The sequence below is a fragment of the Aotus nancymaae genome, unplaced genomic scaffold (assembly GCF_030222135.1).
Source record: "Aotus nancymaae isolate 86718 unplaced genomic scaffold, 86718_ANA_hifiasm-v0.15.2.pri h1tg000141l, whole genome shotgun sequence".
In the NCBI taxonomy this organism is placed as follows: domain Eukaryota; kingdom Metazoa; phylum Chordata; class Mammalia; order Primates; family Aotidae; genus Aotus; species Aotus nancymaae.
This window is the reverse complement of record NW_026988556.1, coordinates 622,877-635,098: the sequence shown is the minus strand read 5'-3', so window position 1 is coordinate 635,098 and position 12,222 is coordinate 622,877. Positions and strand designations below refer to the sequence as shown.

The 12,222-nt window shown below is 41.5% G+C and overlaps 1 long non-coding RNA gene and 1 pseudogene across 5 annotated transcripts in view; one reads left to right on the top strand and one right to left on the bottom strand.

Moving 5' to 3' along the window:
* LOC135272880 (GTP-binding protein 4-like) overlaps positions 1-12,222 on the top strand; it is a 691,440-nt pseudogene that overhangs the window by 368,398 nt on the left and 310,820 nt on the right.
* LOC135272867 (uncharacterized) overlaps positions 7,809-12,222 on the bottom strand; it is an 80,582-nt gene continuing 76,168 nt past the window's right edge. For 4 of the 5 annotated variants that reach the window (XR_010340822.1, XR_010340820.1, XR_010340823.1 and 1 more), the window contains one exon: positions 7,809-10,221. This is a non-coding gene — a long non-coding RNA (uncharacterized LOC135272867). Of the gene's footprint in view, positions 10,227-12,222 lie in introns of all 5 variants that reach the window. The other variant, XR_010340821.1, reaches the window with a different exon arrangement.

The window sequence follows — 12,222 nt, the reverse complement described above, 5'->3', positions numbered from 1 at the left end:
CCTCTGCGCTCAGTCACCTGTTCCCCTCACGGTGTCCGGATGTGTGGCTGGCCCCATGCCGCCCCTCAGAAGTAAACTGTAGGGGTTTGTTCGGGGAGTGGTGGTCACCAAAGCGCCCAGTTTCTGACCACAGGCCCTAGAAACGTCACTCAGGCCCAACCAGCCCCACCCTAGAATCAGGTATAAACTTTGCCCACACAGGCTGATGCTTCAAATGCCAGGGGTTCAGTGCTCCCAGGAAATGCTGGTTTCCCACCGTGCAAGACAGGGTGGCTCCCACAGTGTGGCCAGCTACCCACCGTCTCCGGGCAGCTACCAGGAGGTAGGCATCTGCCTGGGGCCCTCAGCAGCGTCGAGATCTGGGTGCTGGAGCTTGGGAGGGGCTGGGGAGAGCGGCGTCTGTCTTTGCTCAGCTACTGCCATGGCGAGCCAGCTGTCTGGGTGATGAGATTTTCCCCTGGGGTTGAGATGCTGCCCTCCCCTCTATTCAAGTAGAGAGAAGAGAATACGAGGTGACTTTGAGTCCTCACAGCAACCCAGCAAAGTAGGAAATTGGCCCTATTCTCTGTATTTAGAGGAGAAACTGAGGCTTGGAGAAATCAGGTGGGTACAGAGGTGCGTTCTGATGACCCTGTTGAGTTTTCTCGCCCCAGCCCTGGAATTCTGATTTTGACCTGGAGAGAAAATGCCACCAGGCTATCAAAGGAGCAGAGGAGACCGAAATGGGTTTCCCATGATGAAAGGAAGCTTGTCTGGCTCAGCCACTAATCCTGGCAAAGGCTCAGGCTCCTGCCGAGTTTACAGTAGGGATAGGAGCTCATGAACGCCTGAGCCACGTCTGCCACCTGCTGGCCCAGTAGGATCTGCAAATGCAGTTCTTATCTCAAAATGAATTGAAGTGACTCAGTTCTGTTTTCCAATCTCTAGGTAACCAGCACCAGGCACCTTGTCTGCAAAACATCTGACTTGACTGTCAGGCACACTGAGTGACTGAGGCCATCGGGGCTGGTCGGGGTTGGGGGAGGCTCTAGTATCCCCACCCCTACCCCCTTCTCTCAATTGAGTTACATTTGCTGAATCTGTTCCCAAACTGACAGATTCCCACTGTGCTACTGTAATGACATCATTTAATATGAAGTAGACCCATGAATTATGAACATGAAATGGCAGGGAACTGATTCATTGAAACCCTGGAATGCTTTAGACAGACTCAGTAGAAGCACGCTGCTAAAAAATGTTCTCAAATTAAGTATGGATGAGTGAGACATGTAAAACTTGTGTTCGACTTTAAAGAAATACTGGAAATTGTGAATGTCTCATAACAAAAAAGAGTTGGCTTTTATTAAAAGAATAACATGAATGTACATGTTCTTTAAAGTTAAAATACAATTTTAAGGGTATGTGTGTGAGAGAAACAGAAATAGGAAGAGAGAAGAGGAAGATTCCTTGTCTTAATTGGCTTTTGAGTGATGGACCAGGACTGAATCATATTCCTGAAATAATTTTGGAATGGAACTCATATATCCATGTTTCCCTGGTCTGTGGGTAAAAATGGGGTCAAGTTACAACAAGGTTTCATGGATTCTCTCCCTCTCCTTTTGATGCAGCACCCCAGGGCCCTGCAGAGCCCGCCTCATATCTTAAGTAGTTCTCTCACGGTGTCCTGAGTTCCCAGCTAAGTAGCTGTGACATTGACACACACTGCTGCTGCCTCTCTGTACTCCTGCCTCTACTAAGAACCCCCACCCATGCCAGGATTGCTGTCCTTTTCTACCAGCCACATTGTTACTACTTCTATCTCCCACAGCAAGCCCCGCAACACTTTGAGCACAGGGGCCTCACAAAGTGTTGCAGTCTGTGAAGAAGCTGGTAGGACAGGATGGGGTCATGAAAAGCCCAGCAGGAGCCAGATACTCAGGGCCTGTCACCCCTGGTGAGAGGCTATTTTTATTCTAAGGAGATAGGCAAGTATTTGAAAGCTTTACATTAACTCACATGAATTGAGTTCCATTTTAATAGTGGAAGGGGGCAAGGGAGAGCTTTTGAAAGATGGAAACTCTTGAACATGTCTCTACACTGCTGAGCATGACCCAAAGGATAGGGAGAGAGTTGCGGACAAAACTGCAAACATGCTTACCTTACATGGCGTCCCAGGAGCTTTTGAGCAGGAGATGCTTTTATTCCCATAAAGCTGCTCAAGCAGTAGAGCACAGCAGTTTTCTTTTATTTTCTTTCTTTTTTTTTTTTTTGAGACGGAGTCTCACTCTGTCACCCAGGCTGGAGTGCAATGGCGCGATCTCGGCTCACTGCAACCCCCGCCTCCCAGGTTCAAGCGATTCTTTTGCCTCAGCCTCCTGACTAGCTGGGATTACAGGCGCATGCCACCGCACCCAGCTAATTTGTTTGTATTTTTAGTAGAGACGGAGTTTCAACATCTTGTCCAGGCTGGTCTCAAACTCCTGATCTCATGATCCACCCGCCTCAGCCTCCCAAAGTGCTGGGATTACAGACGTGAGCCACCACGCTGGGCTAGTACAGCAGTTTTCAAGCAAAGGCCCTGGGGCCCACCTGCCAAGATGTGGATCCTGCCCCACCACATGCCACAAGCTGGCTTGATGACCCCACTCCAAGACAGCTAAATCTCTGTGCTATCTGGACATTGGGTCTTAAGACAACCCAATGGTTTCATAAATCCCAAGCCCCTGCACTCACCCCACAGCTGGTTAAAAAACTCACCAGGTTTGAAAACTGGCAGCAGCTGGACCAAAATGCCTGGTAGAGATGCATTTTTCTGTAATTATTTCCTTTCCCTTCTTTCAGTGAGCTTTTGATAAATGTCTGTCCTGTGTGGTAAAAGGAGACAAGGGGCAGCATCTGGGCCACGGGGGGCTGAGGAGTAAAGCACGTCCCTGCGCCCAGGCCTGGTGGTGGTAGTAGCCGTGGCCGTAGGGATGGGGAGCCTCAGGGTCAGCACGTGGGTTCATTGGTTCCGCTGTACACTGGAGCCAGGGAGTGAGGCGGCTCCAGGTTCTAGAACATCTTTTCCTTGCAGCACATCAAATGGAAACACAGCCTTTGGTTCACATCACTCTTCTGAGTATGTTTGCCTAGAGACAGAGCTCCATTCAGACACGAGGGACAGCTGCTTGAGGAACCTGCACACCAGGGTGCTGAACTGATTCTGGTGCCAGTCAGGATGACCGCGGCAGCCAGCACTCACCGAGCGCTCGCCAGCCTTGGCCCTGCATGCACATGCTGAATCCTCCCAGCAACACTGCCAGGTGACATTAGGCTTCCCACAGGACAGATGACAGAGCACAGCCCCAGAGCTGAGGCACTTGCGGGCAGTGAAGCAGCCAGTGAGGGCAGGATGCTATCTGGGTATCTGGCACCAGAGTCCATGCCCACATAACTGTAGTATTACAGTGTTGCATGAAGTGTCCTTATGCCACACTTTGAGGGCCATGAATATTGCATTTTCAGAGGACAGAGATGGTGTAAAAGATAGGCTCTAGTCATTAGCTTACCCAGCCCACCATTTATGGAACACCTTCTCACCAGGCATTATCTCCAGTAGGGCAGCCTCTTCCATCCAGGGGACCCCAGAGTGAGGCATCAGAAGATGAGAACACAGGATGCTATCAAGTAACAGTAGAGGCATGGCTCAGCCAGACTGACACTTGTCCGAGGTGACCTAAATTCTGTCTTGACTAAGCTCACCTGGACCTGCATGATCCCGTAGATCTCAACCCTTCCAGGACCCTGTCCCATAAAGATACATGTGCCTTTGGCTTCTCCCTTTAAACTCCTCAGTCTACCCCTCACTTCTCTCAAGACAGTCATGATTTCTTCTTTACATTTCCAACCAAGTTTTCCAGTCCTTTTCACCACCTGCTTTGCCACTCACTCACTTGAATTAGGCCCCACTCGCATCTATCCAGGTCTAACGTCTTCCATGTGGTATATACAAGAGGAATCTTTCCACTATCTTCCTCTGTCCACAAAATGATGCTAACAAATACGGTGCAAGGGCCGTACAAGCAAATGACACAGACCTCACAAGGAAAGAAACTACCAGATTGGAGAGGTCTACAGGCAGGTGAGGGAGCACACCCATATTTCCCTTCCTCCCACTCCTGTTAAGTTGGGAGTTGATACCATACCTGACATGCATTCTGTCATGGACACTTCAAACTGAGATATACAAATTGCAAAACACATAGCATATTTTTTTCCTTGCACCATCTCTTGTGTGCTGCCCAATCGCTAGGGCTCACAGCCTTCCCCCAGCTCCAAACCCTAATCTTGGCGACTTCACCTGTGTCACGGCAATACATCTAAATGAGTCCCTCTCCTTCATTTCTGCGGCTCTCACCTGGGTATCTTGGGCTTCAGTCACCAATCTCCACACCTCCAGCCTAACTGGATTTGCTTCTCTTGGCAGTGACGGCCCTAAAACAAGGGTCGGGTCATAATACTCCTTTTCCTCCTCACAAACTACCACGGGTTCCTATCACCGTCAAACTCTTCTGGGTAAAAACATCACACCATTCCTCATGTTTTCAGGTCGGATCCTCAGCTTGTTTCAATTCCAAACCACAATGTGTCTTTCCTCCATTTCTCCCTGTGCCCACACCAAAGCCAGGCCATTCCTTACTGTTTGCTCATGCACTCACTTAAATCTGCTTGCCTTCCCTTCCCCTTATTTATGCCAAGGCTCAAAATGCAGCTTCTCTGTGAAACCCCTCTCATTTCCTCTAATCAATCCCTGTGGCCAGGTCCTTGTTCCTCCATATACACCATTTCAAGGCTCTGTCATCCATTTTCTATTTCCTGCTCCCAGCTTCCAGCCCAGGTGTTAGACCTATGCTTCCATTAATTAATGAAATTAGTAAAGTACATGTTAGACAGAAACCTAAACTTTACAAAGCATATTTGAAATTATCTTTTGGTTTCAAATGAAGTCCAGAGAAATACCGGTCTATAACCTATAACAGCTAAAAACCACAAAATCACTACAAATCAATCTTCACTTACATCAAGTTAATATCTTTTTAGGAACAATACTTAAAAAAAAAAGTACCTAAATTAACAAGGATGAATTACTCTGCTATACAACTGGTGAAAATGAAAAAAATAAGTTTATACTCAACACTCTTGACACTTGCTTTTGCCACCCAGTTTCTCCTGGGAGGCATGTCTGTGACAGCGATGAAACAGCTCAGCAGCCACAGGCAGCTAGAGGGCAGCCTCTTCCTCTCCGCTCAGAGAAGGGCAGTGTGAGTTCAGGTGAGGGCAGAGACAGCACGGTACAAGGGTCATCTGGAGCAAGAACTGAGCAAGATGGAGTGGTGTCATCACAGCGGCTGGAAAGCTGGAAACACTCAAAGCTAAAATCTCTTGCTTGTTTTGAAACAGACCCCAATTTTAAGTACTTATTTTTGCCAAGAGGTCATGAGGGTTGTTCTCTCACATGTTTACCAAGAACTAGGTTAAGGGCATTGAAGCGAAGTTTCTTTCTTAGATAAAGTTTATCCAGCAATTTCAAACACCAAAAATGCAAGACCAGATCAACCAGATAACCAGGGTGATAGTTTAGGCTCTTCACAATCTGTATAAAATCCAAATCTGAGAACCAGCCCTAGCAATACCCCTTTTATCCCAATCCACGGGCAATCCTAAAATTGCCAAGAAAAACTACCACAAACAGATTGTTTTCAATGAAAAAACTCTTAATGTCATAACTTTCATACCACTTTTTTCTTTTTTATTTAAAATATTATAACCAATTGACAAACTAGATAACATTGTTTACATTCCAGTGGTGCATGTTTAATGACTAGGGCATGAATGATGAAAAACCACAATAATGATCTCAGCATTCCCTACAAAGTGCCCCATTTTGTTTTGTCTAGAGGAGAGGGAACAGAACACGGGGAAGGAGAGGAATGAAGGAGGAATGGCATCGCAGAGGGAGAAAATCAAATGTCAGTTATCATACTCAGGTTTCCAGGTGTGACACCCTGTTGACCAGGATAAACTGTAATGAGAAAATAGATGTCACAGTCCAGGAAGACACCTAATTCAGTCTAACTTCATTATTCAGCTAAAAGATTAACAGCTTCTCAAAAATATACCAAATATTGGGCCTACAAAAGTAATTTATTTCTTCATAAAATTTACTAAGATTTACTCCTTTTGTAAAATGTAAAGAATGGACTGATATCACGAGCAGGTTTCTACTTACAAAAACAGTAAGAATGTCAACAAGCACATCTAACACAATTTTCCAAGATACACAGTGAAAGATTTTACACGTGTCTCTTACTGATGTAAGGTATATACTTTACATACTTACTGGTATTGTGTCAACATTGGCTAAAAAGTAACATTTATAATTCACACTCAGTAAAGATCTAACAGTCAGGGCAACAGCTTACTTGGGAAAGCATAGAAAATTAGTGTGAGGTAGTTCAATAAAAACCTAGTTTAATTTGTAAGTCATTGAGAGAATAGAACATTGTGCAAAATTAATCCACAGGTAATGTTTCTCAAAAGTTTCAGTAACTAAGAGAATCGAAACCAGAAATGGCCAGAAAGTGTTACTCTTACTAGACTCTCCTTAAGAGCACTTAATGAAGAGCAGTCGGTTTGAAATTAATTAGGACTTTTGTTTTCCTTACAAGTTTTCTAACCGTACCTCAAACTATACATTTCTGCTTTGATGCCCTTTACCTCTTCATCTTTCTTGCTAGTAAGGAACAATTAGTTTCCTTTGATTCTGGAAAAACCTAAGAGAGATCAGTAGAAACACAATGCACACAAAAATGCAACAGGATACGGAGAGGTAACATTTGAGAGGGCTGCTAATGACAGAATGGTGGTGTTTGGTTTTTCTACTGGTAAGAGAAGTTTACTGGTGTCATGGGGCTTCATGCATCCACTCTACAGCTAACGTGTGACTAATGAACAACACTCACAAACTACTACAGTATTTTTGAAAACATACTATGTTTTAACCTCAAAATGTTGTGCAGGCTAGTGCCTAGGCAACACTAAGAGTTAAGTCTTCATATGTGTAGCAGATACTGGCCAAGAGTGTCTTATCTGTAACCAAGGAAAGAGCTTCACTTTCCCGCTGCTGATTTCACTATTAGACACTGATGTCCTCTTCCCTCCATCTTTTAGACAACATAGCAAGATTAGCATAGAACAGAACAATGACAAGGCTGGCAGAGAAGAGAGCTTCTTTGCATACCGTCAAGCTTCTCTGGATTGTTAAGGGGGTTGCGTGTAGGCTTCTCATTTAAGAGGCTGGTGTTTCTCTTCGCAAGTCTGGTATGAACACACTGTGCCTTCACCAACTTGGAAAAGTGTACACCAAGAACAATCAGCAGCCAAAGGTACAGGACACACTGAAAACTGTTCAGCAAACAGTAGGACAGAGTTGAGATGCTCTATTTGCATAAAGTATAACTAAGTGAGCCCAACAACACAATGGTTTTACAAATGGCCAGTATATATTGGAGGCTAAGAGAATAGTAACCAGGAAGACATGGGTAAAGAATTAGCATCGCTTTCTCAATCTATGAGGATGAATAATAAAAATCTTGGTCAAAATAACTGTCTGAAAGTAAGACAGAGAGTATATTAAATATATACAACTGAAAAACCAAAATTATAGAAGAAAGGTGGCTTTACACAAGCACTACCTGATAGAAATGTTATTTATAATTTCTCTCGGGAAAAAAAAAATGTTTAAGATGCTTTAAGGATCCCCAAATAAAAAGAACTAATACATATTTAGCTTTATAAATTTAAGAGGAAAATTGTATTTAGATGTAGTAATTTAAAACCTAGGGCACACATTTAACAGAGAGACCTTGTATTTAGGATATAATTGTTAAGTATCTTAGTTTATGCTAAGTAATATGAGTTTGTTTTCTTTGAATTGAACTGATGGTTGGCAAGCGGCAGCTGGCATTTAAAACAAATGATATAGTCAGACACGTTTTTCCTTCCTTACTTAACCAAAAATCTGTATCAACAGAGATGGCTTCTCAGAAATCAAACATAAAATATGAGACTCTTCTGAAAGCATGTCTGCTGTGAAAGTGCAACCGTGACATAATCTATCTTGCAGAAAATAAAGCTAATTGTCAAATTAATATAAAAACATTCATTCTCAAATTTCTGCTAAAATTGTGAATCCAATCTTTCCTGTCTACAAGAGGTGTTATAGTCTGAACTTTAATTTGCCTCATCAAATTAATTTTCTAATACAACATGGTGCATTAGATTTGCCTAATCTAACGCACCATGTTGTGTTAGAAAAAGAGAATCATGACCCTAGATCATCAAAAGCAAATACCATTTCAAAGTATATAAAAAGGCTAATGTATTTTAATCTTAAATATTGCACATTAACAATTAACAACGATCTAAAGTATCTCATTCAAAAAGAATTTTGCACTAAATACATGAATAAAATGCCAAGCAAACTTTCATGTTGAGCCACACCTGTTCTTTCCTGTTGGTCACGAATTCCAAAGGGCTTTCTGCCTAGAACCTTGCTGCTTATGTGAGAATGCATTCCCTAGTTCACTACATGAAATCCCTCGTTCAAGAGATAATAAAAGGTGCCTGGGTCTATTATAGACAATGTATTTCAGAAATAACGAGACTTCAAAGACATTTTACTTAGGAAAAATTCAGTTATAGAGAAATAATTCTGTAGATATAAAATGTAAACAGTTAACATACCCTTGTCAGGAGCAGCACCATTCTTACACTACTCGACATCCACATCGCGTGTTATGTTGCAAATCAGGTATAAAAAAATGAAAGACTCAGACTTAATAACCACCATTTATGCCTGCTCTGATCAATGTGAAGAAACAGTCCTTAGAAAATGATATCCTATATATGGCTGTGTGCTACTATTTTCAGATGAACGGTATATTGCTCATTTGATACATCACCTACACAAATCTAAGTAGGCTTTGGAACCTCCCAGCAGCTAGTATAAATACGATTATGCTACAAGTAGAATCAAATGGCCAGAAACACCAGAAGAACTGGTGCTCAACTGACTGACACTCCAATAGGAAACCGGAAAGGTCCAAAGGCCCGAGGCTGCAGGAAAGGGAAAGACCAGACTCTAGAACACTGCTGGGACTTACAGCCTGAGTAGATTAACTCAGTGTATACAAAAACAGGCTCATCGCTAGTAGAAGTGAACCATCTGTTTATTTGCATTGAACTGTATTATTCATGAAGTATCCTCTTGACTTTATGTGATCATAAACTTTGAGCATGCCACAAATTTGCAGAATACACCATATTCTTTTTACTTGATTTCTGTTGGGTAGGGTGGGGACATAAGGTGGTGGTAGACGCCCAGCATCTTCACAGACATGCTCTGAGTTATTCTGCCACTTAGATGATGGGCTTTTGCCAAAGTTAAGTAGGATTGCCTAGCAGTTCTTGTAACTAAATTAGGATTGGCAAGTAGCAAATATTGGAGGTCTCTTAACACGTTCATCATTTACAGTAGTTATTCCTGAATATAACTGGCTACAAGTTATTTTCCCTCACTCCTCTGGGGTTATTTCATTGATAAGCATATAACCCTGAAGGATAGTATCATGAACAAAACATCTGAAATAAAATCTAATAAAAAAACTATAAAAATCTTAAATAATTCATGATATAGGCAAGTCATCACATAATAGTTGCTTTGATAAACAAAATCTTACAAATTCAGTTAAAAAAATCAGCAGCATAAGATAAAGCAAATATGCAAAAAATTTAAACCATGATAAAATAATTAGGTTTACATTATACAGTTAATTACAGCAAAAAAATACAATACAGTTTTGTTGCTGTTTTGAAACACAACTTAGGTTTTAAATTACATCACTTGAAATTAAAAAAATAAACTACTTTACTACAAAATGAATTCTACATTTTTTGAAAAATCACTCAAAAATAAGACCACTGAATTGTTTTCAAAGTAGTTCTATCAATGACTAACCGACTCCCCGTCCCTCCCACCCCCCCAAGGCCCAAGTAGTCATCTACAGCAGCCCAGAGGCCCAGCTGATGCTTCTAGACTGCTGTCTGTATCCGAGGCCAAAGTCGGATCTGTTGACATTGAAGATACATCATTGACGGACGACGATGACGATGGATGCTGAGAGCCATTGATCACTGCTGCACCTGTGCTATGAGAAACAAAACAGTAAATCAGTTGCAGACAGTTGCAGATCGAGCTACTTGCACTGCACTGACTGCCTCCAGTGGTAATTTTTCCTCTTGGATTTAGAAGGTTCACTAAAAATAATTGCAAATGATATCCAACACATTAACTTAAAAACACTCTTCATTGACAGCTATGAAGTGAGAATTCTGAAAATGTCTAGAAACGTGGAGTCCTATCCTTTCAATGAATGTGTTTTTCTGTTTAAGACAAGAATTTTACATCTAAGCCACACTTAGAAATTGTCATGCAGCAAGATCCATGAATGGGCTCCAGGGTACGTGTGAATACTGCTGATAATACATGCAAAGCTGTCTGTACTGTCTTTTTTGGACAGAGGATCTTAAAGGACTGTATAACTACAAAAGTTAAAAACTACTTCCCTACAAAAAACGTCTTCACAGCATCTCACTAAAAGAAAAAAATTCAAATGATTCAAGATGTACTTCTGGCACATCTTGTTTTAAAGCAAATGCCAAGAAAAAGAATAAAATAACTTTAATTGGAAGAAACCTTAGTTCACTACCCCAGTTTACATGAGGTTATGTGACATGCCAGCATCACTCAAGTGGCCTAGTTAAGTAAACTTGGGTCTTCTTATTTCTACTCTAATACTTGATAAACATAAATATGGATTTATTGAACAGATAAAGTAGGAGCAAAGAGTTTCCTTTGCCAAAAGTAATACCTAACAAGCATTTCCTAGATTTTAAAAAGTAATAGGAATACCTGAGCTAGAGACAGAAATCCTCTCAAGAGGGTTGGTTTAGGAAAGGGACAGGAATGACTTACACTGGGGGATGGAGAAGAGTTAAATGTCACTCATGCACTAGGCTGAGTACTTTTGAAACACATGAATACTAAATAAGGATCATTCCAAATTTGAATAATGTAAGTTACTTAAAAGTTCTCAACAATACATTTATGAAACAAAATCAATGGTCTTCAAACTGAACACTGAACAGAATTTCTGAGGGTGAGGTTCAGGCACCCAATGATGCTGAAACCAAATGGGCTGAAAACCACACTGCTCCTGAACCCAGCACCTGCGTTTGAGATCATCCCTCCGTTCTGTCCAGAAGAGCAATAGAGCAATTCAATATGAAAGGTCCTCTGCTAGCTTTTCTTCAACTACAACAATAAAATAGGCAATGTAGTGCGAATAGGAGAATCTTTAGGGAGGGTACTGGGAGACAGAAAGGAATGGAACCACAAGAGACAAAGCAGGTGATGGGAGCTGAAATGGAATAGAAAAGCAGGATGAGCATCTCAAGCCTGAGAGATGAGAGGAAAAAGACGTGGTAACCTCCTAGACCCAAGAAAGGTCCATTAGCTTCCCAGCCAGAGTGAAACTGAGATAGCACATTCTTTTTAGTCTAATCAATACTTGAAATGAGTCTTTTCTGACTGAACAGTATATCTGTGTCCCATACATAGTAGACAATGGCTAGTTTGTAAGACTTATACTGAAACATTCAAACCATAAAAGGGCTCCAACATATACAATTTTTATGTATGCCTCTAGTTCAGGGTCTTATTATTTTATCCAAATGTCTTAATTTGATAAAAATTAACTTTAACTTTTAAATGCACTGTTAACTTTTGAATCTAAAAATCAAGTACCTATGGGGAAAAAAGGCACTTGTTTTCTCTTTAAAGTAAAACAGTAAATTCTCAAATATCTGAATGGTAATAATATGGAAAGTATTTATTCTCAGGTATCTAAGTCATTCTTCTCTCAAGTGAGTCTACACACTCAAGGCAGGCAAACTTACTTTACTATTAGCCAGATCAAAATAAGATAGAAAGGCACTCAATAGGGAAGAATAATAGAATTCATTTTAAAAATCAAGTGGAAATGGTACTGTGGTTATCTGATATTTTGATTCACCAAACACTATTCCTTCTGTTTTAGTACATAATTAAGAGCTGAATATTTTTATAACAGCTCAATAACACTT